This window comes from Nylanderia fulva, unplaced genomic scaffold (assembly GCF_048542155.1).
Source record: "Nylanderia fulva isolate GAGA-0341 unplaced genomic scaffold, ASM4854215v1 Scaffold2, whole genome shotgun sequence".
NCBI lineage: Eukaryota > Metazoa > Arthropoda > Insecta > Hymenoptera > Formicidae > Nylanderia > Nylanderia fulva.
Genome location: NW_028190263.1, coordinates 1,050,987 through 1,078,706, shown reverse-complemented (window position 1 = coordinate 1,078,706; position 27,720 = coordinate 1,050,987). Strand labels below are relative to the sequence as shown.

Here is a 27,720-nt window from a genome sequence, read left to right as displayed (position 1 = left end):
GTAATTAAGAATATACACTCTGGCTTTTGACATAAATATTCGAGAAACATTTTAGATAAATATTATAATGTATTGGACAATATTTTGTATATCATTAACAATTGTTTTATTTATTTTATCGCGAAATGAAATATGCAAAGTTTATTAGAAATAATTGGAATACCTAATTATATTATTAACTATAATTATGTAACTAACATCTGTAATACTAATTATAACTAACTATAAATTCATGACTAATTATAGACTGCTGTTATTTATAGTTAACTAATTTGGAGATAAATTACTCTCGTCACTCTCGGCTCTAATTCTCAAAAGAAAGATAAAGTTGGCATGTGGCAGCCTAAATAGAGAAAATCGAAGCGCGGTTAACAGCTGTATATAGCTTGCATTCCAAGACACACGTGCTCGCCGAGTAATGTCTGTTTCGTCTAATTATTTTTCTGTTACTGCCTGAACGACACAGACGTGCTTTTTACAAGTAAATCTTTAGGCTGACAAATGTATATATTAAAATATTACAATTCCTATTCTCCAATATATGTGCATTCTAAATGTCCATAAAGATAAATAGATGAAAACTATAAGATAATGTCTCTAAATATTAATGAAAATTATTTGTGACAGGTTTGCATCTCCATTTATAACAAAATAAAATATGTTTTCGTAAGAAAAAGTGTTTTTATCTCGAAAACTTGGCGCAGCTCCCTAGACGAGCCATTATCGGCGAACATTAACGATTCCCCGCGGTGTACAATCAGGAAGCCCCCAAAGCGTGCGTCGGAAGTGGAAGCGAACTTGGAACGATTTAAATATGAAGTGGTTCGCGAGTCCCGGCGCGCTCTCGAGGAATCGTCCAAGTGACGGAGAATGATTACGCTAATGACACCCGGGCCGCAAGAGAGAGAAAAGGGGGTAAAGGTGATTGGGGAGAGGGACGCTTTAACAACGGGATAGGTGCAGACTGGTACGACATTCGCGCGGCACGCAATCCCAACATCAACAACATCAACTATGCTTCGTGAGGCCGTACCGACAACTCGCGCTCGCGATACTCCGGCTACCATTATCGGGGTTTCTCTTTTTTTTTTTTATTACGTCGCGGAACATCGCCCGACGTACGATTCGCTTTTATTGCGAATGCCCACCTACCTGAACCTGAACGTCGTGCCGCTCTTACGTTGACTTATCGTCCCCACCACGCCCGCACAGGTGTGCCGCATAAGACGGAGGTGGAAGAGTGTGAGGAAACCTGGCATCGCGCGGAGAAACGATGAGGAGCGTGGATGATATGCGTGCAAATCTACGGTGCACGGCGTTAAGTGTTAAACCGACTAATGGAAACGGGTCATTGGACTCTTTGTATATGTGCAAAGGGCGCATATTCAGATGACGATGGGCACGTACGATATGGAAATTTGATTGTTCACAGGCTGAATTATTCCTTTTACAAATGTCAAAAAAATTGTAAAGTGCAAATTTAACACAAGTCCGCGTATAAAAGATTAACAAAATTAATTTTCAATATCGTAATATTAATCAATATGAAAAGCTAATGTAATGTAATGATATTACTTTGAAAAAAGTCATCTGAGACACGTGCCAGAAACTTTCTTCACAAAGTTCCACGGTCGTTCCGAATTAGCCGATTATGATCAAAATTCACAAGTACCGAGCCATTCCCCTCGACTCATCGTTAGTCACATCGTGGAACAAGCGAAGTGAATAATGACGATATTATTCAAATAGCGCGTCGTGCTTTACAACTTCCGTGATTTTTTTCAGCAGCACAAAGACAGAGCGGTGCATTAGCGGTCACGAGCAAATTACCGTATGTGCTCGCGTGTGCTCGCACAGAGTTCGTGTGCATTTATGGCCATGCTGTGTTTTCTATCTCGTCGAACTCGTCGGGATATTACACAATTTACAAAGGATGACCACGCAAAATGGGGAGTCATAACTGAATTAAAAATACGAGACAAAATTTATTATACCAAAGTATTATATAGCGATTATCAATAATTTATGCTTTCATTAAATTGTTATGTTTGAAAATATTCAATATCATCTCTAATAAAAAAATTATGAAACTAAAGTATAAAACAATTTTCCATTGCTTAATGTTGCCTGTAATGTTTGTATATTGCCAAAATAATGAAATTAGTTAGACAATTTTATTTTATAAATCGCAAAATAAAATTTATTGTCATTACATCATGCTATAATCATTAATTTATTAGTGCGCTATTTATCAATATTTTCACGCGGTTCTCGTCGAAGCTAGGTTGGCCGAGCGGTCTAAGGCGCCAGACTTAAGATCTGGTTCCCATTCTGGGAGCGTGGGTTCGAACCCCACACTTAGCAAATTTTTTTGTCTACCGTTTATCCGTAATTATAAAATAAATAATATTGAAAGAGCTGCTTCAATTTTTAATATTGTAAATTAACGTAAATTTTTGTAATCATCTATATCCACAATTAAAATTAAACTGCTGTAAATAGATATGAATATCTATCTTTGTTTTTAAACATTAAAAATGTATTAATTATATTTAGATTTATCATTTAATAATTTATTCTTAATTATTCCTCGAAGAGACAGGTATTTTTAAAATATTTTTACACAAGAAGACAAATAGCGAGAGCTTCGACGTAATCGGATTCGAGATGACTCCCGATCTCAAGATTAATGGTAGTGATAATTGCGTCGAGTATAAATGACTTGATGAATAGTCATAGACAATTAGAGAACGCGAGATAAACCAGCGCAATCTCGTGCGGTCTCAATTCTACTTGCTTCACAATGAAACTAATATAGCAATTTCAAAGAAGTTGGCTTTCATTAGTCAAACTCTACGTGCGCCTATAAAAATTAACACGTATTATACAATCACAGATATATATTACACATAAAATTTTCATATATCAGCACACATAAAATTTTATATATACGATATATATTTAATTTAAGTATATATACATGTATACTTGTAAAAAATAAAAAAATCACGAAATTTGAGTAGATTAAAAAATAACATATAAAAAAATTAATATGTGCAACTTAAAGTTGGATGACATCTCATACGCATGCAAAAATAGATAGCTTTAAAGATGGAAATGTTTCATTTTAGTTATGCAAAAAATTCATTTTTACCGATCATTCAAATTTTAACCTTCTTTAGTTTAAGCAGCACATCGAATGGAAAAGCGACCGATTAAATGGGATTAGTCAAACGACAAGCGACCCTTTTCCCAAAAGACCGGGACTTGACACCGTAAAAAATGTCCACCCTACATCAAAGGGGATTTTTTGAGAGAGAAAGAGAAAGATAAAGAAAGAGCGAAAATCGCGCATTGAGGTGCCTGTCACAACAATTTCGCTGAAAAAGCACAACATGTCGACATAATGTCGGGACACAACTTGTAATTTCATTTCGTTGCATCTGCTGTCATTCTCACGTTACCGCGTGAACTTCTCGACTTTGTTCGAGGGTTACGAAAAGGCGTCTCGTATCGTCAGAAAAATAGAAAAGATGGGACGCACATATTTCAAGCAACCCTTATGCACGGGATATACACAACGGAGCCTTCCTGCAGTTTGTTACTTTTGCCGGTCGGATTTCAAGATCGAAAGAAAAAGAACAAGGTAAAATATTCTTCTTGTATATTTTGAACACGATATTCTGGCTTAATAAAAATCCATTTCATCTATTTTAACAGATATATTCTTTTTGTGTATATTATAAATAAAAATTTATAATCTGATTATATAATTGTATAATTTTTAAAATTTTGATACGTATTAAATATATATGTATATGCAATTAATGAGATGTTGATATACAAATTACAAAATCAGATATTCTTTCTCTTTGTTCACTTTTGATCTTATATATCGCTGCTGTACTTTTTCTCATGATTCGATTTATGGAGAACGAAGCATGAAAATGAAAAATTCAGAGTTAGGCTTGAGAAAAATGCTTCCCGACGGTTCAATCCATCCCTTGCGATTGTGAAAGGAAAATCGTATTTCTAATGCTCAGGCGTCGCGTGCCCGGCGTTCCATGAAATCGCATTACTGCGCGCGGAATAAGGAATATTAAATTATTCTTTTTTCGGCCGGACCATCACCTCGTATTACTGTCATCTTAAATCGCGGCTTAAAAATGTAATTTTATCGTAAGCTCACTGAATATTCATATTTAATCGTACTCTCGTATATCTCTCCCCCCCTGTGGAAAATTGTTTCGCATTAATTGCAACGAAAAACACGCTTTGTTACGGCACTTTGAAACCGAGCCAACAATTTTCAGACATTAAGAGAACGAGACAAAAATTAATCAGGCGTCTGTGAAACCATAAATAACGATTGGCGGCAGTCGGGGCAACGAGTATACGTACGTCCAGACAATGGATGACAAATTGTGTGAAAGCAAAACAAACTATGGACTAGATTGAGCTGGTTGGTTCGGCGGCTTTGCCACTGTCATCAATATAGCTGCGCGGGACATAATCTGGCGATAGCAACGTCGGCCAAGAAAAATGAACTTTTTCGCCAGTGTCCACAGTCCTTTTTCGCCCGAATTGCCCATTCTACTGCAAGTTATATTCCATCTCCCCATTCGTCCCTTACAATAATCTCGAACCCGGATCTATTGTAGTAGATTTGTCTCTTTCCGAAGTTCATTCGTGTTTAACGCATTTAATTCTTCTTTTTATAGATAGATAAAAAAGCGCGCTATAAAATATCTATTAATCCAAGCGTCCATCGTTATAATCTATACATATTTTGCATATTCTGATTATAAAGTCAAACTGCATAGCTCATTAAATAGATTGCATAATAAAATTATGCTGATTATATAATGCTGTACATATACAAGTATACATGATTAAATAAACTTTCAAGAGATGTAGGTTTACATCTCGCTCGTGACAAGCTAAAGTGCATTCTAGATTAAATTCTATACTCGGAATATCCCGAGGCGAGATAGATCATCGTGTAAGGTTATCAGCTATATATACGCCCTGTAGACGTAAACAAGGGACGCGGGAGGGTTACCTACAGCAAAAGTCGCTTTGTTCAGGGGTAAGATCGGATCGGAGCCGTACGAAGAAAGGAGCGAAGCAAGTCTTAACGTAGCAGGACACCGCCGTAGCGATCGTAAATGTTTAATATCGTGATTAAAGGCGCTGGCGCCTCTCATTATTATTTCAGTCTAGAGGACATTTCGCTCGGTCGCTTCTCCCCGCCGTCTCGCGTTCCTTTTCAATTCTCACTTTCCTTCGTCGGCTTAAAAATCCTCGCGAAAATTAGCCGTCTAAATATTTAAAACACCCCACTGTCGACCGCGTCGTCTCTAGGAAGCGCAGCCGACGAAGGAGAAAAAATGAAGAAAGCCAAGAATACAAAAACCGTCTGCAGCATTATTATTCTCTCCGACGTGATCTCTATCTGATGGATTTTCGCTCCGCGGACATCTTCATTTATTCGCGCCTCGTCACTTTCCGCTGCAATTCATGTCATTGAATATCCGTCGCAATTTTTTCTTCGACATTTCTCGTAAATTTAGCCTCTCGCAATTTGTTCCAAAATCACGAAATTATTTAAGTCCATGATGCGAATTTTAAAAAATTTTAATTTTGAAAAAAAAAAAAAAAGATTGATTATATTGATGTTAAATTCTCAAATAAAAGACGTATCGATCGAATAATCGCGAAAATTTTTACGCGAAATCAAAACTCATCCATGACGCATACTATATAGCTGGACACAAAAAAATCGCATAGACAACTTATTTCTTCGTCGTCGATTGCCCGTAAAACTACCGTCGAAGAGAACGGGACCCGGCGCCGCTGACAATTGGACATTTACATTCAGCCGGAAGTTTCGCCGCTTGTAACGCGGAAGGAATCCGCGATGGCACTGACAGGGAGGAGGAGTGCCGGCACTTTTATGTGTCGCATATCGCGCACATTCGGACAGCGCGAACGCTCTTGTGTGCGCGCGACGAAAAGATATTCGTAAATAAAATTTTCGGCGAGGGTGACAAAATGGTCATACGCTCCACTGCTGACCCCAACCAGGGAGGGGGTCAAAACTCGATATCTATGCGCGACGAGATTTTTTTTTATGCTTTTTTCACATAGTTATGCTCTTCCTCGGGGACAAAATAGATACTCGAGATTGCCGGACAGGATATTATAACGGTTCAGTGACAGGGGGATTCCGGACGGACTCTTTCTCTCTCTCTTATTTTCCCCTTCGGAGGGAATACTTCAAATACCGCAGGTTTAAGGCGACTCTATTAGATCTCGCCGAATCTGTCTGATATCGCGCGCGTATACATCCAATTTATACATTTTCTTTATGCGAGATTTAATTTGGAAAAAATTATACATCAGTTTCTGATATTTTAAAAGTGCGCTACACAAATCTTGTTAGCACAAATTAATAAGTTTTAAATATTTATGCTGACGAACTCTTCACTTCAGATTTTCAAATGCTTTCACATAGAGAAAATGATTGAGCGAGACTAACAATTTTCCTGACAATGCATTCTATCTCTCTAATCTGATTTTCCCATTATAAGTATTTTTCAAACGGGACAAGCGAAGGAAAATATATCGCACGATGCATACCTATAAGCAAACCTATATTTCCATCGTACTATCGAACTGTCATGCACGCTTACAATCAATCAAGGTCATTATCTGCGAAGGTTTTCTTGCCTTTCGTACGACTCATCGGCGCGCGATTACGTTGGAGAAGCGCGTTCTACCTTATTGCGTCGTTTTTCCAACGATGATTAATTCCCACGTGCGATTCATCGTCGTTGCATTCATCCCTTGCGCGCGCGCGCGCGCGGGAAAAAAAGAGAAAAGGAAATCCTGTCACAGTATATTTCGCACGATTATTCCCGGGTATATTCGATGGAGATAGGCATAACGTATATCTCTACCCGTATGATGACGACGGCAATTCAAATGATAGCATCTTTCTCCCGCGTCGACAAGGGGCCCGCGGATATACATGCAGGACAACTTTTGCATATGACGAATCGAAGACTATTACCATTCAATCTCTTTGCTCGGTTTCATTTGCATGCCATCGTCTCCCCTGTCGCGCTTTACATACGGCCACGGCCGTCGGTTGACATTCTAAATACACGCAATTTTTTTTTCTCATATGACGGACGAGCATGCGTGGCTGTTCGCGCAAATCAAGTCGATAAAGAGTGTGACAATACGAGACAAATACTTAACGAGACGAGATTATGAATTACATAGATTTCGATATAAAATATGGAAATTATATGTATATATGTGCGGCGTGTCTATGTGTGTATAACTTAGAGTCGATTCTTCCTTGAATTCTCATATAATAAGAAATAATCGTTTATACTCCTCCTATTGCTATATGTAATAAATTAAAAAAAAAAAAAAAACTTTGATGCATAAACAGGGATATGTATAGCATCTCTACAAATAAAAGAAAATTTACCTTGAAAAGTTATATTCGCCACCGCGCGCAAAAAATTTATATCGAAATTCAAGCAAACGACACATGTATATATATATGATATATGCAATATATTTAAGTGGCCAAACAGCAAAATAATTGGAGATGCCGGGGATCGAACCCGGGGCCTTTCACATGCAAAGCGAACGCTCTACCACTGAGCTACATCCCCGTTTTTTAATTATCTGCTAACTAACACGAGAGTAGCAATCCTTGTATAACACATAATTCCTGATCAATCGCTATAATAAAAATTACTCCAGAACAATTATACAGTTAAATATTAAACATCAGTCATAAAAATGGATGTGAATATCAATAATAAACTGATGAGCAACACAAATCTATGCTTCGAGACGCGAAAAGTTGAATGTTATCGTTATCTCATGGAATGTTTGAATGAATCCAATTATAATTATATCGTAAATGACTCAGGTCAAGGGTGCTATTTTAACCCTTTCACCAACAGGGATTTTTGAAGGTCCCATGGTGTAATGGTTAGCACTCTGGACTCTGAATCCAGCGATCCGAGTTCAAATCTCGGTGGGACCTTTTAACTTTTGGTATTCTGATGCTTTTTGACTTCACATAAATATATTATAAATAGAGTTGTGTGTTGCTCAATAGAATAATGCATATTTTAAATGTTTTAGCAGTGCAAGATTAAAATTCGAGATTATATATAATGTTCTGAATTATGCATCGACTGTATAATTGACATAAGCTTGTGTTTAATTTTGCTTCGACATAAGCTTCGTGTTTATTAATATTATAAATAGTGAGATTATATTACTATAAGAGTTAGCCTTAGAAATTATTGCAATGTTAATCTTGCTACTCTCGCGTCGTTATCTTATTAAAAAATCGATATTGTTTATACATGATTAATTTAAATAAATCTTTTGCAATTATTATTCTTGGCATATCTATGCTACAATTGTTGATTCATAATGATATCGAAGTAAATTACTACGATGAATTGAAAAAAATTGTCCTATGCGATAAATTAAATTAATTCGAGTGTTACATTATTTAGTCCATCTCTATCGTACGTCACCTACGACCGTCGACAAAAATAGCAAAAAAAACTTGACAGCGGTGGGATTCGAACCCACGCCCTTACGGACTGGTGCCTAAAACCAGCGCCTTAGACCGCTCGGCCACGCTGCCTACACAAGACAGCTCACATAACTGCACACAAAGCCTGCTCATCCCATAATAGATACTTATGTATCGAAATATAATTATAAATAAATTTTGAAATTTTAATAATAATAAATTTGAACCTATTAAAATAACGTGCATGTGCACTGATTATACACGATATCTCTTAATAAGTGTCTCATTTTATTTATTAATCAATAAATGCATGTACCTATATTAACAGACACTTAAAAGTATTAAATAGTAAGAATCACGTTATTTTTATAATTAAAATAATTGTTTTCTTAAAACCAATTGAGAATAAGTATTTCATATATTTTTTACTAATTTTTCACGAGAAACCTTCTCAATAAATCGCGATTTTTTAAAACTGTAATAACAATACGTGAAATAGCCAATACATTTATTCAACTCATTTATATAAATATTCTGTAAATGTAAAAGCCATGTATTTTTAATATATCGTTTTGTATTCTCTTCCAACACATACTATCGCTCTGGCCTTGATTATATCACACATTATATACATATCTCACGTCGCGCGTGCTGTCTGACAGTCTATTCTCGGCATTGTATATATACGTATATATAATCACATACATAATTAACAATAAGATACCGTTCAGTTATATATATATCCTTACGCGTGATAATGATGAGTCAAGTAGCAATTAATCAAATGCCTTTGTAATTAGTATACAAATGTAGACAATTAGTAGACAAATGATATTTTAAAACTTTAAAATAGAGAACACTTTATAATTACAATAAAAAAATCTAAAGCTTTGTCGCACGAAAAGAAATTTAACGTATAGATTTTCTGATCAATTCATTAATAAATTCCAAAACTGAGTTATATATTGTTTTTCAGATTAGATCACGCAACTATAAAATCAGATTCAAAAGTGCAGAGCTATAAAATACGAAAAAAAAAGTGATATCGAAAGGGACGAAAGGAATAAATCGGCTATCCCGCGCAACCGCACGTTGCAGCGAGAACATCATTATAGCCGCGAATCTCCTCCTTTATTTTCTCTTGTCCCGAGTACCCGTGAGCGATAAGATCTCAATATAAAAATTCATGCTCATAACGCGACGCTGCCGGTGACTTCTTATTTTTTTTTTGTTCCTTATCGCGTCCCCGAGGGAACGCGACATAAAGCTGAGAGCTCGAGAGCCGATGCGAAGCGCCAGTTATGTCGAAACGACTGTAGACAGATCGATAAATTTGCGTGAATATTCGTATAGCAGATAAGCCGTCATGATAAACCGAAATCGGTCCCGAAAATACCGAGTCTCTCTCCCCTCGTTACCGTCGCGAGAGATATGACAGCCCCGGAAAATGGAAGAAGATAAATTCGTCTCTCGTTGGTATTCCGAACGCTGATGCTTTATAACCAGCACGCGAAATCTCTTTCTTTCCTATTTCAATAGCGATCAATTATATCACGCAAAATCTCGTATGTAAAAAAGATTTTCTCGGCAATAATATTATATCGGAATTAAATTTAAAAGTAAGTTCTGTTATCCGAATTTTCAGAAATTATTTATAGAAAAACAATTTATTTTAATTAAATATTGAGAACAATTTTTTGATTAGATTTCTCGATACTAGCTGTTTATCTTGTCATTTTCAATGATAAAAATAAATTAATTGTAAGTATATTTTTTCAGAAATTAAAGTGATATATAAATTCATCATACACCTAAACGATATATATATATCTATTATTGTTTTTATGAGAGCCATTCAATGGAGCTTATAATATCCATATAAACTGCACCTGCATTTCCTAATAATCTCCATTACTCCCCCTCCTTGCATGATTCGCTAAAAATAAAATAGATTTATCATCCTCTCTCTCAATTGGCTTCCAGCAGTTTATTTCGTAGGATCGATGGCACGTACGCCCCCTTTCCATATCACTCTCCCTCTCTTCTCCCTTTATCTCTCGCTTTCTCCCTCTCTTTCTTTCACATACATATATGACACGCTCATGAGGGATTTTCTCTATATGATATGCAACATACGAGACGTAATTCAGTGGGTGCAAGTCATCGAGATCATCCTCGTTTCGACTACGCACGGATGAACGATATGATCGATCATTCGCGATGACAGCCACGAGTATCGGACCAAAGTGGCGGCGTGATTCTGCTAAACGCGATGCTAAACAGGTACTCTTCTCCGTGCCGTCAAGTCGCTGACGTAACAACTGTAATATATGCCAGCGATATTATAAACGAGAGGGTTGACAACCTTTCATCGTTTAATGTAAAGTCTTGACTCTTTGTAAAGCGCGCGGATATATATACTGTATCGTCGATATCCGCCGTTAATTGGTTAAATGGGTACAATTACACGATCAACAGGTAGCTGTTTCGATTTTCTACTTTCCTTTCCCTTTTCCACGAAGGGCCCAGCGTAAAAACTGTGATATCGTTCTTACAAAAAAAAAATGAGAAAAATCAACGCACAACTTTAAATACTGAACATCAAACTTTAATAATTTTGTACGAAAGTATATGCGCAAAAATGAGTCAAACATCGTGAACGAAGTTCTCCTATCACCAAACAATCTAAATAAAAAAAATTATTTAATTCATACCGTTATAAAATGCAATATATTGTTTTGTAAGTACACAACTGCAATATTTAAAATTTAAAAAATGATACAAATAAATTTTCATTTTTATTTCGACCGAATGTAGATCTAAAGAACAATAATGATTATAAACTATCGCGCGTTGAAAATCATTATTAATGTCCACTGCATGCCTCTTTATTTACCCATCGTGTTTATCGTATTTCGCACAAAACAAGGAGACAACAACACTTTGGCTAACAGCGGTTCTCGAAGCGCCTCGTTAACGAAACGTCGCAATTTTCGCGCGCGAGAGAGAGAGAGAGAAACTGTGCGCACCGCACTATAGCTAACACAATGTGCCATTAACGAAATAACCGATGAATATATATATCGGTTATCGATCATTATGAGACCGCAGCTCTCCTCTCGCTCGGATATTCCGGTAATGGTCTATCGCAGCAATAATCGTCAACGTGTGCAATAATCATGTCGTTTAATGACAATTGATGCGGAAAGCCAGGAAATGCGCTCGCTTTAATATCCGCGCGCCTATGTTTGCCTCTACGTTATAGCCGTGCGTATGCGCGTATTAATCCACGCGTATGTATGGTATACCTCACGTATATTCACGTACGACTCGAGCCGCAGAGAGATAGCGCGCGGGTAGAGATCCAAGGGATGGTTCTATCGTTAATATCGGATGCGCGCCATTACGCGCGATCAGTCAATATTTTCTCGTAACTGACCTATGCGATTCGGGATGCACTCGAGTGCGTACATAGACCCTCTGCCGAGCGTCAAGCTGCACCGCAATTGCGTGCATCCGATCCGGCATGCACGCACGAGAAGCAGGGCCGCTATACTATATTCGATACGAGGCATGAATGAAATTTGCATCCGATGTATGGTGTAATGACAATTGATCGAAATCTCTGATGCTATTATCTAGATGAACGCGAATTAAAATGCGTGCATTATTTCAGATGTATTAGGTATTTGAGAGAATTTCATGTTTATATATTTGCTCTCGAGATTAAATTAAATATGATACAATTAAGTACACACTCGACAAAGCATACACGTGTATATAATTTATCTTTATTATTGTATGTAGGGGATATTCGCAAATTATCGTTGAAATTTCCATCAATTAATAATACTTTGTTATTCGCGATTACTCTACATTACTTCTACAATCATATGTATTAATTACGTATAATTGCAGTATTTATCACAATTATCTCGTACACTTCATTATCTTCAATATTATAGAGGAGAGAAAGAGAGAAACGTTTCAATCTGAAAGCGCATTGTAATGCATATAAATGTTAATAATGCAACTTCGTTATTTTATATTATATCATACGCGGAATTGGTCGCGCGGTACATAAAATAATCGATAATCACGGTGCCATTGTTTTCGTTCACGAGTGATAGATTAATCCGTCCCTGCCTGTGGCATAATCCTTCTTGCGTAACTGCACAATACCGTACTTACGGCAAAGCCCTGTATGCCGAAACACGATGTATGGTGGGGCGTCGAGCATTTTCACGTAACTGACCCGCAGCGCTTCCGGATGCGTCCGAAGTTAACCCTACGCGCGCACACGTAAAATATATACATATATATATATAGTGTATACGCAGTTCCGGTAATGCAACCCACTGCCTCGGGTCGCGTTACACGGCCACAAATATTTGTGCCGGGCGAATCGAATTACATCGCTTCTGTTTACCGTTCGCTGCTTTTGGCGAAGCCCGATAATTAAAGTGCTCTCTCTCTCTCTCTCTCGCGCGCGCGATCCATTTTTAATGAAGGATCGCGCGAAATATCACCGCGATGAATAATTCCTCTGCGTGGAAATATCCCCCTACCCCAAGTTTTCGGCGCAGTTTCCGTCGAAGTTTATGCACTACAGTTAACGAACGTGTTGCAACGCGCGGTCGCATCGCCGCGTTTCATCGCGGACGCAAGTTTAATTAAAAACGTGGCAGTGACTACGTATACGCTTTCGCGAAAGCTTTCTGTATACCTAACAACGAGTTTCATTTGCCAAGAAATATTTGCACGCGTTATATCACAGGGTAGTATGTGGATATATGATGATAATCAACGCCGCGTTTCGCAGTGAAAGATTAATAAAAGTGTTCAACGTATCATTAAAAAAAAAAAATTGCCTGAAAAATTATTCGCAAACGACACAAATAAACACATTTTATATAAGAAATATTTTTTCTAATAGATAGAAAAAATATTATTACATTTAAACTCCTGATTACACAAAATAGCTAAATCCAAGATATATAAATGTTAATGGAGTTTTCAATTTCTAGAGTTATTCCGGCGGATCGATTAGCGTCGCACGCAGACGTTTTTAATTAAAAACAATTTAATTAAGAACGAAACTATTCGCGGAATTTAAAGCTCTCGTATTTCGAGGACTAATCCGCGCCTTATTTTCGCGCGATACGCGATGCGGCGTTCTATGGGGGAAACCGTATACTCGATAACCAGACAGGATTATTTATCGATCGATTTTTGCTGAGCAATTTGTGTACGATACACGGCGAGTTCCCCTTCATCCTTTCCCGAGTGCGAAATAGGATATTTTCCAGTAGAGTCGCGAGCTCGGAGCCGTATAGAGAGCTTTCCCGGTAGCTCTCTCTCTCGCGACGCGGTATAATTGAGGGTAATTTTCGCGAGGCCAATTTGCGCGGAAATTCAAAACCGAAAAATTTGTGCCGCGCAAACCCGTGGACTATAGCAGCTAACCCCATATGCCCCACTCGGATGAGGATACTTCCTCCCGATCTCTGTTCATCTGCCGTGAAACCGGCGTTCACCTGCATCATCGGACAAATCTCGTTTTCTCCTGTAATTCCATTTTCGCGCAGGTCCCGGCGATCGCATGACTCGATTTTTCCACAATTTCACAGAGGGGAATTTCAATTAAATTACTCATCCCTCCGAGCGCGCGGCGGTATCTCTTCTCCTTCTATACGCGGTCGTAAACTCGGTAGAGACAGAAGAAGAGATAGAGAGAGGGAAGAGACAGAAAAGGGAGAGAGAGAGAGAGAGAGAAATAACGTTTTTTTTCCCGAACATAGCACGGATACGCTCCGGTGACGGAGTTTTCGTCATTTGCCGTTAATGGCGGCGTCCTTTCACCGTTCTCTCGCGCGAGATTGCCGATGATTAATCAATCGTGGCAGTCTCATTTTTAGGCACGCGACGGCGATTACCCCGTCGAATCGAGGCGCGCCGCACGTTCCGATTGCTTCTTTTTTTTTTTTTTTAATTGCCTGCCGTCGCGCGAATTTCGACCCCGTCAATGACGCGCGTTGAAATTGCTTTTTTGATTGTCCGCTCCGGAAGTTAAATCCAATCAAATCATTCTCATTTACGGTACTTCCATCGGGCCGATATTATGTGAAGCGCATGTAAAACAACAAGCGTTTTAGCTATATGAAAAAGTGTTACGCGCCTGTGACATTGTTAGTTTTTAATTATCTTTTTATCTTTACTTTACATACATCGCTACAAAGTTTTCAATATTTATGATTTTTTTCGTTTGACAAGTAATCAATTATAAACTGACACAATTTAATAATGAAAAATGTGGATTAACAGGTAATAAATTAGATAAAAAGTGAGACAAAAAACTTGTAGCATTACAAGAGCGCGTTATATATTGCGGTTTTTTTATATTAAACGTTCATTATTATATAATCCCAGTAAATCTTGATAATTACTATCTCTAAAAACTTTTATGACGAGATATAAAAACTGCACACGAAATAATATCTTTCTACATGTTTTGCGGAAATAACAACTATATGTGGAATACGCAGCTGCAAGGTATATATATATATATATATATCTGCAGCTACGATGGCGATGCAACGAGCTCCCGATGGCGAGTTGACTCTGTGGGAATCCCCGACAAAATCGATGCATGACGTAATGCCATAGGAATGGATGCGATCTCCCCTTGCCTCCGCCCTTCTCGACCTTCGTCAACCCCTTTGCTTAACCAGCCACCACCTCGCGACATCGCACGACAACAATGAGAGCCGCCGAGGACGGCGATTCCCACCCACGGTGCATCCGCAATAAATGCATCAGGCGATAAATGCGTTCGCCAGAAGTGCATAGCTTGCGCAACGACGAGAGCTGCGGGCGATGATGACTGCATATGCACTTATTCCGAAGCATGAGTGGATTATGAACGCGGTCTCGAAACCGCGTTATTCCGCTGCAGTCGACGCGACTCCGCGCAATCATTCCTTTCCCTTTTATTTTTTTCCGCGTATAATGCACCTCCCTCGGCTCGGACGCGGCCTGATGCCCTTCGGGGCAACGCGAGTTACGCACGCTCGATCAACGACCGAACCTGCATCATACCCACCCTCTCTCTTTATACGCTCCTTCTCTCTTCTTCCTCTTTTTTCTAGTTATCCATTTTGTGCTCCGCCGCGGCTTCGATACTCCGGCTTCGCTACTACTCTCTTTCTCTCTTCCATTTCCTCCTCTTCGCTAGTTTGCCTCGTTTTCGAAGGTACCTTTCGCGAGACAAAAGGCTTTTCATCGCGGTACACCGGCTCGGGGTTATTAAATCCGCCGCTCGCGGCATTTAGCTTTTCGCTCGTATACATATATATATATATTCGAGAAAATAAATGCCGCCCCCTTTTTTCCTGCTCCAAGTCTCGCGCGTTTATTCATTCGCGTTCGTCTTACGGCATATTAATCCCGCTGTAATATATACCGCGATATTTTTTAACGTTCTCTATTTGCGCAACATGCCACATGGTTTTCTCTCTTTTCTCTCGTTTTTAGGTAGAAAACATAGAAACGCACTTCCAATTTACTCAAGGCGCGCGCGCTGAGCAGACGCGTAAAAAAATCTCACAATCAGTCGTGGACGACTGACATTGTGAGAAAATTAAACGGACGAAACCTTAACAAACACTCCGCAAACTTGACGATTTTCCGGCTTCGCGAAACGTAAAACAGCCGGACGATAGGATAGGTACGTATGACGGACTTCAGTTGGAAGGTTTCTTTAAAAAAAGAATTTCTTTCGATTGACCACGAGCGATGAGAATATCGGAGGGAAATAATCATTCGGATTCTCTAGCTTTTTTCCATGGTTATATGCAATAAATTGTATATCTAATGCTCTTGTGTGCGAATAAAATTAATTTCAAATAAAAAATAACAGATACTCCTACCTTACGCTTATATTTGATGTAGGTATATAATAAAGATGTGTACAAAAAAAAAAGAATATGGATATTATATAAGAATATGCATTTATATTCATATATAAATATATAATTATTTGTTTATCTCATATTAAAGTATACCGTATAAAAAATACGGGAATGTAGCTTAATAAGCGATTGCAAAAATTCTTACACCATTTATTTATGCAAAAAAATATAAAAAAGAAGAACGAGCAAAAGATTGGAGATGCCGGGGATCGAACCCGGGACCTTTCACATGCAAAGCGAACGCTCTACCACTGAGCTACATCCCCGCGTCAAATATACGCTCTTGTTTAATAAAGATAAGCTTCATATTAATTAAACTTCTACTTTACATAAATATTTATATAATTTATATTTAAAAAAAAGCTTTTAATTAAATGTTTAATTAAATTATCAAATATCTGTCTCCAGATCATCCATTATTTACATATAAATGACGCTCTTGTACTTATATCTTTATTTTATTATAATACGTTTTTTGAAAAAAATTGAAAACAAATGTTATTAATTATGTTATAAAGCAACAGTAATTTAAGAGTATTTTGTAATACACGAATCATATGGCGCGTGATGGCGAAGAAGTTATCCGTGACGGTCATTATCACGTACCCGTATACAGTGGTGCATACGTGCTGGAGAATTAGAAGGGTGGCTAAAAGTCGCGCCACCCCGTCGCGTGACTTATGCATCGTCGCACTTTAATGAAGATCTATCGTCCACTGCAACGCGCATTTTTATCCTCGGCGCGCGTCGTCTGCTCCTTCCACGTTTCTTCCGTTCCGTTCAACGACTCCGACTCGCGATACAACATCTCGTCTTGCGTTTTCGAATCTACATCCCGTTTAATTTGTATTTATAAACCTCGCAAATCAGCACGACGCGAATTGAATAACGACGTGTCAGATGTAAATGAAGCGAATGGAAATAATCTGTACAGAGAGAAAGTATAGTCTTCGATCGAATCGATCGTGTAGATATGTTTATTTATATTTTTAATTGCAATAGAAGCAGGATGTATTATAAAAATAAAAAAGCAAAATTTAAGTTAAAAAGCTTATTGATGTTTGGAATCAAATATTTTTCAAGACGGACAAAGCATAATAAAAATATATTAATTTTAAAAATAATTTTTAAAGATAAAAATTGTGTGCATAGCATAAATATTATAGTTGGATTTTGTTTTAATTCATTCAATATTACACATTTAATTAACTGTTTCATTTTAATTAGCTCTAGTGTTTAGCATGAGCACAATTAGAATAAATTAAAATAAATTTCTCTATTTTTTTATCATGGAAATAATGGGACTAGTTTATTTTAGATCCTCTATAAAAATTACTTGATATTTTATTCATCTATTTTTTAAAAATTGTGACATGTAATCAAACGTATGAAAAGCACATAAATTCTGACGATGGAAATATTATTGCAGTATGAAAGTTCAATGATCTAACTGATGGAGAACCGTGTACTTGAAAGAGCTATTGTTCGAATATACGTTGCAACGTATGACATATCGTTTGATATATGAAAGAGTATGGATATGCTTAATAGAGTGAAGCCGACGAAATCATTTCAACTATCGGCCATTCATGCAGCCTGTTGCGATTCATTACATACTGATATATTCTTAATTACTTTGTGGTCATGTTATGAAACTAGTGGGTAACTTGAGACTACGCCCCGAGCAAGCTTTATATATGTCATGACTTACATTATATTACATTCTATATTCTCCAATCGTCATGTCATTAATTCGTGTCTATATATGAAAATAGCATATGCAATTTTTCGAATATCCTTTTCGCGTGTTACATCTAAAGATATCTATATATAAATAATTTCTTATATATTTTTTGTAAATTAAATTTTTAATTTTTTTACTTTTTCAAATTATTACATATATTACAAAAATTATACACAAGTTTATCATACGTTAAAGGTAGATTTTGCCATATATTCTTAAATTTAATCAAACAGAAAAATAATTGCAAATATATGCAAACGGCATGAACGTTTATTACTGTTTTCATGTAAGTCTCACATTACACACATCTCTTATTGAGTATGTTACGATCCTATATGTCAAGGTTTAATTTTCTTTCCCTATTTGCAGCGTGCAAGTCAATATTTTACGATAACTTAGTAACTTGCAATTTGATACTAGCTTTTAAATATTTTTGTGCGTTTGAAAACTTGATAAACCGTAACTTGACACCGCAGTAACGTGATATTTTGGAAGCAGATGAATAAGAACGAGTATTCTTATCGTATATAAATCCGAGAATCTCTCCCTCTTCGTAAATCCAAAGGCAAACAGTAACATGAGAATGATAGCGCGATGTTTTAAAACAATGTTCCGGGCGCGTAATCTTAAATATACAGTGAATCCAGACTTTAATATTCTTACCGATAGCCAGACCGTATTCTATAAAAAAAAAATTCACAATATAATAAAGCATTTATCGTATTGAATGTGAATAAGCGAGCTTTTATCTGCCTTATATCCACACAAGATTTCCTAAATAAATAAGTCACTCTATTATTATAATTTAATCGCGTAACATGTTGAAATCAAGCGTCGAGTGCACGAGCTAAATATTCTTCCTTTGAATTTCAAAACACTGGATCACTCTCTCTCTCTCTCTCTCTTCCGAGATCCTTACGTCGCCAATATTTCACTACGCCTCTTAAAGGCTAAACCCTTTGTGCACGCGGGACTTCTAAGAAGGCATATTTTACAGCGGCGCATTAAGCCCGTCACGTGGATATAAAGTAATAACGCCTTCGAACTCCATTCTCTCTCTTTCTCTCCAGAACGAACTGCTAATCCTTAATTTTCCAGGAGACTGCCCCCGAAATGGACCGCCGGCTTCCGCGACTCTCGCATCCTTTGAGACTAACAATTAGCGATGTTAAGCCTCGAAGTCTAAGAGAGAGGCGCCTACAGGCATACGTCTTATTATACTTTAACACTCGGAGAGAATATCCCCCGGTACCCGTAAACATTCTTTTAATACCTCCCAGCAACGGAATCCAGTATACTCGGCAAGTAACAAGCCGTCCTGTGCAATTAAGCCTATTTTTGATAATTTTTTACTATAAAACAAAAACAGTGATAGAAAATCCTTTTTAAGTACTTAATCTTACATACTTCGAAATATATAAAAAAAATTTTTTTGCATTTTTTTTTTACAAAATGGCGGTGACAGAGCTCTGCAACGATGACCACTCGTTTCGGACAGTGCCTTACGGGCGACCTACTAGCTGCTCCAATTTTTGCTGTAGAACAAAAAACCAAATTTTTTTTAATTCTTTATATCATTAGCTAGCGAACTACGTACGGAAATTAAAAAATAATTGTTTTTGTAAAAATGACACAAGTTTGAAGAAAAAGTTTCATTTTTTGACGAAAAATTTTGCACAAAATTGTTTGTAAAAAAAAAAGTTTACAACGGAACGTAAAATCCGTACGTAGTTCGCTGACAAATGTATCTTAGAAGCTACAGTTTAAATTTGAAGTAAATCGGTCAAGATTTGTGGGAGTTATGAGGTCGCCCAGTTTGAAAAAAGTGATTTCGAGACGGCGTAATTACCAGAAAACGGCCGTGAGCCCTGAAGTACGGCGTGGCCCTTCTATAAGGACACGGCCTGCATATTTTATTCTTAAAATCCTTAAGTCGTGGAGAGAGATGAATGAAAGAAATAATCCCGCGATAACGTTCCACCCCGGCCTCCCACTCACCAGCCCAGCCCGGAGAAGAGATTGCTGTTTACACGAAAGTAACCCGCAGTGGCCTACCGGAAAGACCCTTTGTATGACTCTTCTAGAAAAGTTCTCTGTAAATACGGTCCGAGTCTCTCCGCTACTCTGCGAGCGCTTCTTTACATTCGGGAGATAAAACGCGGATGACTTTCGGTCAAGTCGGATAACGCACAGACCCCCAAATTCTTCGAATTTCGTGGATTCATACTTGATCAAAGCAGAAACGATCAAATTTTGTTAGCAAATATGAATTCTCATATAAGAAAACATTTATCTTGGTTGTGTCCATAATATATGAAATATTTTTGTTATGACGTAACTGACATATTCTGTGTGTGACTATATTCTTACGATAATCTTATAAATCTCTATAAACAAAAATATTATTTTTTCATGAATTCTTCTTGTATATTTTATAATAATATATTTAATAGTTAAAATCCTTTTTTAACCTATTTAAAATATTTTGTGAGTATAAAAATGTATATTCTGAGTATGAGAATGAATGCTAATCTCATATAATTACGCCAATTTAATACAAATATGAATATAATATATAAATATCTTATTAATTTTTCTTGTCCCTTTTTAATCTATTTAAAATGTGGAATTTTTTTAAATGTGTTGAAATTTTATTACATCATATTCAAAAATATGTATATAAAATATAAAATAGAACGTGTAAATTCAGGACTCTTGGTTCTATCTTTTCAACGTTTTTCTCCTCTTGCAATATTCAAAGTAGCCTGTATCTCGCGTTTGATCGTCACGCCTGTCGAAAGGCGCGAATGCATCGTTGATCGTCACAAAGATGCGAGAGCCAGGTTCTACGTGAAACGTGTACGTAGCAAAAGGCGGCGAGTAAAATTCAGTAACGACCACGGACGAGAGTACGGACCAAGGGATAAGGATCGTCGTCTGGACGACGCGCATAAAGTCGTGACACATCCAATTTCGCGATTCGTCGTGCCGTATGCAAAATGCCGTTCTCACTTTTTACGATTCGAGACGCGTCGAGAGTCGATATAAACCGCGAGGACCCTCGCGCGAAAAAGCCCTGTACGGTCGAAGAGATAAAGGATCGCCCTTCGCGTTCTCGCCGGCCATTTCGTCGCAATTACATATCGGTTATCGGTTCCTTATCGACGACGCTAAGTCAACTTGACGTTAATCCGTTTGTCAATACGCCGCCGGGTAATCTAGCGAAGCCAAATGGCTCGGGCATGAATAATCATTCGTTGACACTGTTGCACGTATACAAACACGTGCAAATCGCATACAGAAGCATTATCAGTCGACGCTGATTTTTAAGCAATCGAATATACATAATATATCCTAATTTTCATAAATTTTTATAACCGAGCTAAAAGCATATATTATAATTGTTTAAGTATTTTTAATCTTGTACCTTGAATTCGATAATTATATGATTAATAGAGTAATAATCAGAAATATATAAGTTAACTTTTCAAATAATTTTCAGAAATTTAATCTGAAACTTTAATTCTGTGCGTAGCTTTAATCGATCTATCAATTACACAATTTAATAAAAAAATAGATAAAAAAGAGAATAATTACCCACCCAAATTTTTTGAAATTGTAATAGAGCATTTTCGAGACTAGAGCATCAAGAAACTATAGAAAACAATGATCTTCATAGTTTAAAAAAAATTAGTAATGTTAAATTATCTTATACTACTTGATTAGAGTGTCTTATAGAGCCATACTATTAATTATATTTTATATGATGATAATTATTTACTTGTTTTGTACGCGACAAATGTTGCATTGTGCACTCAGCTAATTTTGAAAAAGTCATATTATATAAATGTCAATTTTTTAAGACAAATTGAATAATGAATTAAACTTCAAAAATAAATTATAAAAATATGTATACGCAGCATTTATATAATGATAACTAATTAACTACATTATAGCCAACACACATTAGCTGTTGTAGATGTGTAAGAGCAACAAGCTTCCTGCATTAGAGATCCTAGATTCGGCGCATGGGCTATCGCGCAAAAGTAGATAATTCGCTACGCTTGTCAGTAGCGATGCTACGTGGGCGGATAACTACATTGAATGCACACGAGACCACTCTCGCGTACCCTTTCGCCCCTCTCGCGCGGCTTTTACTCTCACATTCGCTCTCTGTCCCTCTTCCCGACGATCTGTCCTTTTTTCAACCCTAAATTTCATTCCCAGGATCCGTTTCCGCCGCGTGCCTGCTTGTAAAATCAGTACATCCGGGTGTCAAAGCGATGTCACGCGAACGGGTGGCCGGGCATGCATCAGTTTTAAATTCGATCAATGGGTGATGCGAAGCGTAAAACACTTTTAGGGTTGAAACTTTAAAGGCCGTCTCTTCGCGCGCACGAGAGAGATAGAAAGACAGAAACCAAATCGCAGTTACAACCGTGAAACTGGTAGGGAGGCGGTGACGACAACGCATATTGTGGGAACGTATCCAAAAATAAAAGAAAACTCGTTTCCCATGCATACAAATTCCAAAAATGTATAATCAATCTAACGTAACAGCATAGTAGACCGAAATAGATATTTTCAAAAAATTTAACTCTTATTATTAATAAATAATTATTTCATGCGTAACAACGATTAAAGACATTATCGATGCATCAGCTGTTTTACGCTTGACTTGACAGATTTATAGATGTTTACTATTGACTCGTTAATTACTTCATTATCTCCAGGGAAATCTCTCCCTTTGGGTATACGAATGTTCGTCCGATCTGCACATCGATCACATGGCTTCAAACGCGTTCCAAAATTTGCACTTCGAACACATCGACTTTCCGCGAATGTGCCCCAAAATTTGCGCATCGATCACATATGGTATCTCCCATCTATATATTTCGAAATTTGCGAGTTCTCGCGATCGCTGCGCATCCGAAAGAGATGCACGCTTGACAGGGTGATTTCCTAATACAAACAAAAACCGTGGCCTGCAGCGAATGCATTATGGACAACAGAGAGAGAGAGAGAGAGAGAGAGAGAGAGAGAAAGAGAGAGAGAGTGTGTGTGTGTGTGTGTGTGTGTATACGTGTATGTGATGTTGCCTGGCAACTGATCCACGTCCGCGTAATTCATTTTAGGGAGCCACGCGAGCATTCATGTTGGTACTACGTATAACCGACCCTCTGTTGCACTGTCCGACCCTCCGAGGGTGCACTTTTTCGCCCGTCCCCTTCCACCCTTCCTGTCGTCTTCCTTCTCGACGATGCACGCACGAACGATGGATGCAGTCGAATGACCGACGCGGACCAAGTCGCGATGATCTGATTTTAAATCAATCAACGGCGGTTTCGCGCTCAATTTACAATCAGCTCTGATTCGAATCACTCGTTACGCGCCGACCAACTGTGTTGCGCGAGCGCTTCAATGAAAATATTTTAATCGATGTGACGAGATTACCGGAGTCGATTCGCTGAAAATTTGACTAAAACGCCCCGCAATTGTCGAAATCACATTCCGCTCTTCGTATAAGCATGATTGCATGCATGCATCCCCTATCGTTACAAGTACGTGTATCTCTATCAAAATTTCAACAGTACATTCTACGCCTGAAAATGTATCATCGTGCATTTTAACGATATCAAATCAATCTCTATTTCTGCGAGTTTTTAAAGATTTTCAAATATATAATATATTAGACATTTTAGAACTTTCTTTGGTATATTTAATAACATATGTGTACGACAGATAAAACTAGATAATAATAATCGTATATTATATTTCATGACGAGATAACATGTGTAGCAGATAGGAAAGATATTGTTCAAGAGAGAAAAAGATCGTATATCTCTTCGAATATTACGACTAGTGCTTATATAAAGACAAAATTATGATAATCAGTGCGTATACTTCGGAAATATAAGCACGTTCAATTATTTATTTTCATCGACGCGACACCCGTACAACGATCGCTATTAATTCGCGACAGTAGCTCGTGAATTACGTCACCTGCGCGCAATAAAGTAAATCTCGCATTTCACGGCTTTGTCCCGCGCGACCTTCCCTTTACGCGAGCGGGGCTTCTCAATTACACATCGCATTAGCTGACAATAAAAGCGACGATCGATGATACAGTAAAGATACGACTGTATATATGAATTTCTAATGAGCGGAGCGCGCTTTTGTTATCGACAAATTGCTCCGCAGTTACCTCGTACAATATATAATACAAATACTTGTAAACGAACGTGTATTCACATGCATCGATGCAGCGAACAATGCATTTTGTTGTAATAACGTTGACCCTCGTGGCGCGATTTACATAAATCGATCGTATTCAAAAGAATTAGATAATACAGTCGTAATTTTAGTTAAATAGCAAACTCGTATTTCACTCATCGAGAGCTGACTAAAATTTAAATTTTCTATTGAGCGCATAAGATATATATTTAACACAATTATTTGCATATTCATTCATTATTGGCGTATTCAAATTTTCAACGTCTGACAATTGAGTGCTTTTTGAATATTCGATGCAACGTTATGTGATTTAATACCTAAGCTAATTTTAAAAATGTTTAAAAGATTAAGAGACTAAATACAATTGCGAAATATATGGCGCAAAAGTAAATTACTTTTTTTTCAACATTGCTAAATTAACGCATTGCAAATTCCTCAATTCTACACCGTGACTAACAAATTCACCCTATTATGTATCTCGATAAATAATTTTCATAAACAACTGCATAATAGCTTATTCACTTATAAAATTTTGAAAAAAATTAATTATCGCCGCTAATGAAGAAAACTTATTAAAAAATGAAAAAACCCTTCTAAAAACATGGACAAACATGCATAGAATGAGTTTCCGAAAAATAATGAAAAATATTTAAAAAATACGTGACATAACGTAAGATATATACTCTACTCTAAGATTAGCAAAAAACTAATTATCGCCGTCAATGATTAAAATTTATTAAAAATGAAAGGACGTTTAAAAATATGCTCGCGACCCTGCCGCGGCCTCTGATTAGGAGATAAAGAATGTCGGCGTTAATTTGGCGTGATGAGCGGAGCAGATATAGCCACGGTGAATCTCTCGGTAGGCGAGCTCGGCATAGGTAGAAGAGATGCATGTGCACGCATATCTTCTACCTATCTACCTAGCTAGCGGTATCTGTTGTGTCGCGTGTATACGCGCGTACATGCGTTCACGCGGGGGTCGCGAATCGCGTGCTCTGTTCGCGCTTTAATTCAGCAAAGTGCCTCGTTCGTTCCGGCGCACGAAGATGCCGGAGACATCAGGAACGGATCATTATTCTTCGGAGCCTGAAGCTAATAAAGAACTCGCTGTTTTTTATCTATCCAATAACCAAATGAATCTTGGTGTGAGGAAAAATGAGATAAATATAATTTAGACTGTCAATAAAATTAATTATTAATGTTATATATACATATAATAATTAAATTTGTATAGACAAAATTTATTTAGATTAGACTAACAAGATTACATTGATATTTACTTTATTTCCAGTCAAAATTCTTGATATTTTTTTTTAATTCAATTATTAATCAGACAAAATTTCTTTAACAATCGTATTTTGTTTGTCGCGTTTATATTATTAAATTCTAAGCAGAGAATATAAAAAGAGCTAGCTGTCTAAGAATAATTATATTGTTGTTTGTTTCGCAGAGAAACTTAGGTCCGCTCCTGAGTGCAGTGCACCCAACGTGAACGCAATCCTTCACGCAACAGCGTTGCGTAACCAGCAGGTGAGAACTCACGCGTAGGAATCGGCACGTGGATGACGATCGCAAGGCTAATGAGCGAGCGTGCATGCGCGCATGCGGTTCCGTCTCGGCAGCGGAAGTGACGAGCGTACATCAGGAGAATATTAACAAGAAGTCGCGCGCGTCTCTGTTCGCCTTCTGTCGGCCCTAGCTGACATTATCGCGATACTATAATTGCTCATTACACGCACTCGTGACCTTCACTCTGTGCCACCGGGTGTCCTACGACGCACACCGGGGGTAAGCTTCTGAATTGCGAGCTACGTTAGCGGCAATGCTTGCTTGTTTGATCATAACTCGTAACGAGATAGCCGCGACTGCCGAGAATACATATACTTTAATATTAAAGTAATCGCGCGTGCCTTCAGGCGTGCGCCAGATGCGTCATTAAAGTTTCACAAATTGGTCAGCGATCTAGGATAGCGATGTAATATGTATAAATGAGCAATGTAAAGTAATTCTAAAGTCTTTGTAAATTGCAGTAACGCCTGCTGCATGTCTACGTATGAAAATATATACACGGAAAGAATTTCTCTTAGAATTTACCCTGAAAATCATGTTAATTGTGGGAAAATATAATTTAACATTAAGAAAACCACAAGAAGATGATTATTTTCTATAGTTTTTTGATACTATAAATCTAATCTCGAAAATGCTTTATCACATAATTTTAAAAAATTTGGATGAGGAATTATTCTTTTTTTCATATATTTTTTACTAAATTGTGTAATTGACAGATCGATTAATAAGAATCTAAGCTACGCACATAATTAAAGATTCAAGAATTAAATTTCTGAAAAGTATTTTAAAAAGTGAACTTGTATATATTCCTGATTTTATTTACCCTATCAATTATACACAGAGAGAATTTTCTCTTAGAATTTACCCTGAATCTTGGTAATCGTAAAGAATTTTATAAGAGTTCTCTGATTAAATATTTACCGTAATAAAAAAATATTAATTTTACTATGTATGTACATACATATAGTAAAATTAATCGAACGTATTTTATATCTTATTATGATAGATATTAATATTTTTATTGTGGTAAATATTAATTAGAGAAACTCTTCTAAAATTCTTTCAATACCATATGGTCCTACGATTATGATTTTCAAGATAAATTCTATAAGAGAAAATTCTTTCTCTGTGTCATTAGATATATGTAAAATATTGCTAAGCTTATTATGTAAATATGAATGATAATATCTTAAATAAATGAGATAAATAATTTGTGCAAATTTCTATCTTGAATTTACATCGAGTTTAAATCACGACTATCATCGATCTCCGAGAAGACTCTCTTGCTTCGGCATTTTCGGCGTAAGTGACTTGGATATCAGAGTAACATAACAATCGGCATGTAACGGGAGCCGGCTCTGCAATGTCGGATTCATCTCCTGGGAACTTGAATTGCTTCCCGAACAATACGCATCGCGCGCGATTCCCAAAGCGGTGTCGAGCGGTTCCTCGCGATGCGAGACGGAGCAGCCTTACATGGATCGATACCTCATCAACTATGAATCCGGGGCTCAATCGCCTGTCGCCGGATGCATTTCGGCAGTAATAGTTTCTCGCAAGCTTTTGCAACCGCTAACGCAATTTCGCATCCTATCTCTGATATCGATCGAAGATTAGCA

The 27,720-nt window shown here is 37.3% G+C and overlaps 1 long non-coding RNA gene and 5 other non-coding genes across 7 annotated transcripts in view; 3 read left to right on the top strand and 3 right to left on the bottom strand.

Annotated features, from left to right (window-relative positions):
• Positions 1-26,655, top strand: part of LOC114945185 (uncharacterized) — a 271,211-nt gene extending 244,556 nt beyond the window's left edge. For both annotated transcript variants that reach the window (XR_003822359.2, XR_014924587.1), the window contains exon 5: positions 25,983-26,655. This is a non-coding gene — a long non-coding RNA (uncharacterized LOC114945185). The remainder of the gene's footprint in view (positions 1-25,982) is intronic.
• Positions 2,280-2,364, top strand: TRNAL-UAA (transfer RNA leucine (anticodon UAA)). The gene has a single exon. It is a non-coding gene; the product is annotated as a tRNA-Leu (tRNA).
• Positions 7,623-7,694, bottom strand: TRNAA-UGC (transfer RNA alanine (anticodon UGC)). The gene has a single exon. It is a non-coding gene; the product is annotated as a tRNA-Ala (tRNA).
• Positions 8,003-8,074, top strand: TRNAQ-CUG (transfer RNA glutamine (anticodon CUG)). The gene has a single exon. It is a non-coding gene; the product is annotated as a tRNA-Gln (tRNA).
• TRNAL-UAG (transfer RNA leucine (anticodon UAG)) lies at positions 8,613-8,692 on the bottom strand. The gene has a single exon. It is a non-coding gene; the product is annotated as a tRNA-Leu (tRNA).
• Positions 16,746-16,817, bottom strand: TRNAA-UGC (transfer RNA alanine (anticodon UGC)). Its single transcript has one exon. It is a non-coding gene; the product is annotated as a tRNA-Ala (tRNA).
• Positions 26,656-27,720: the final 1,065 nt, after the last annotated feature.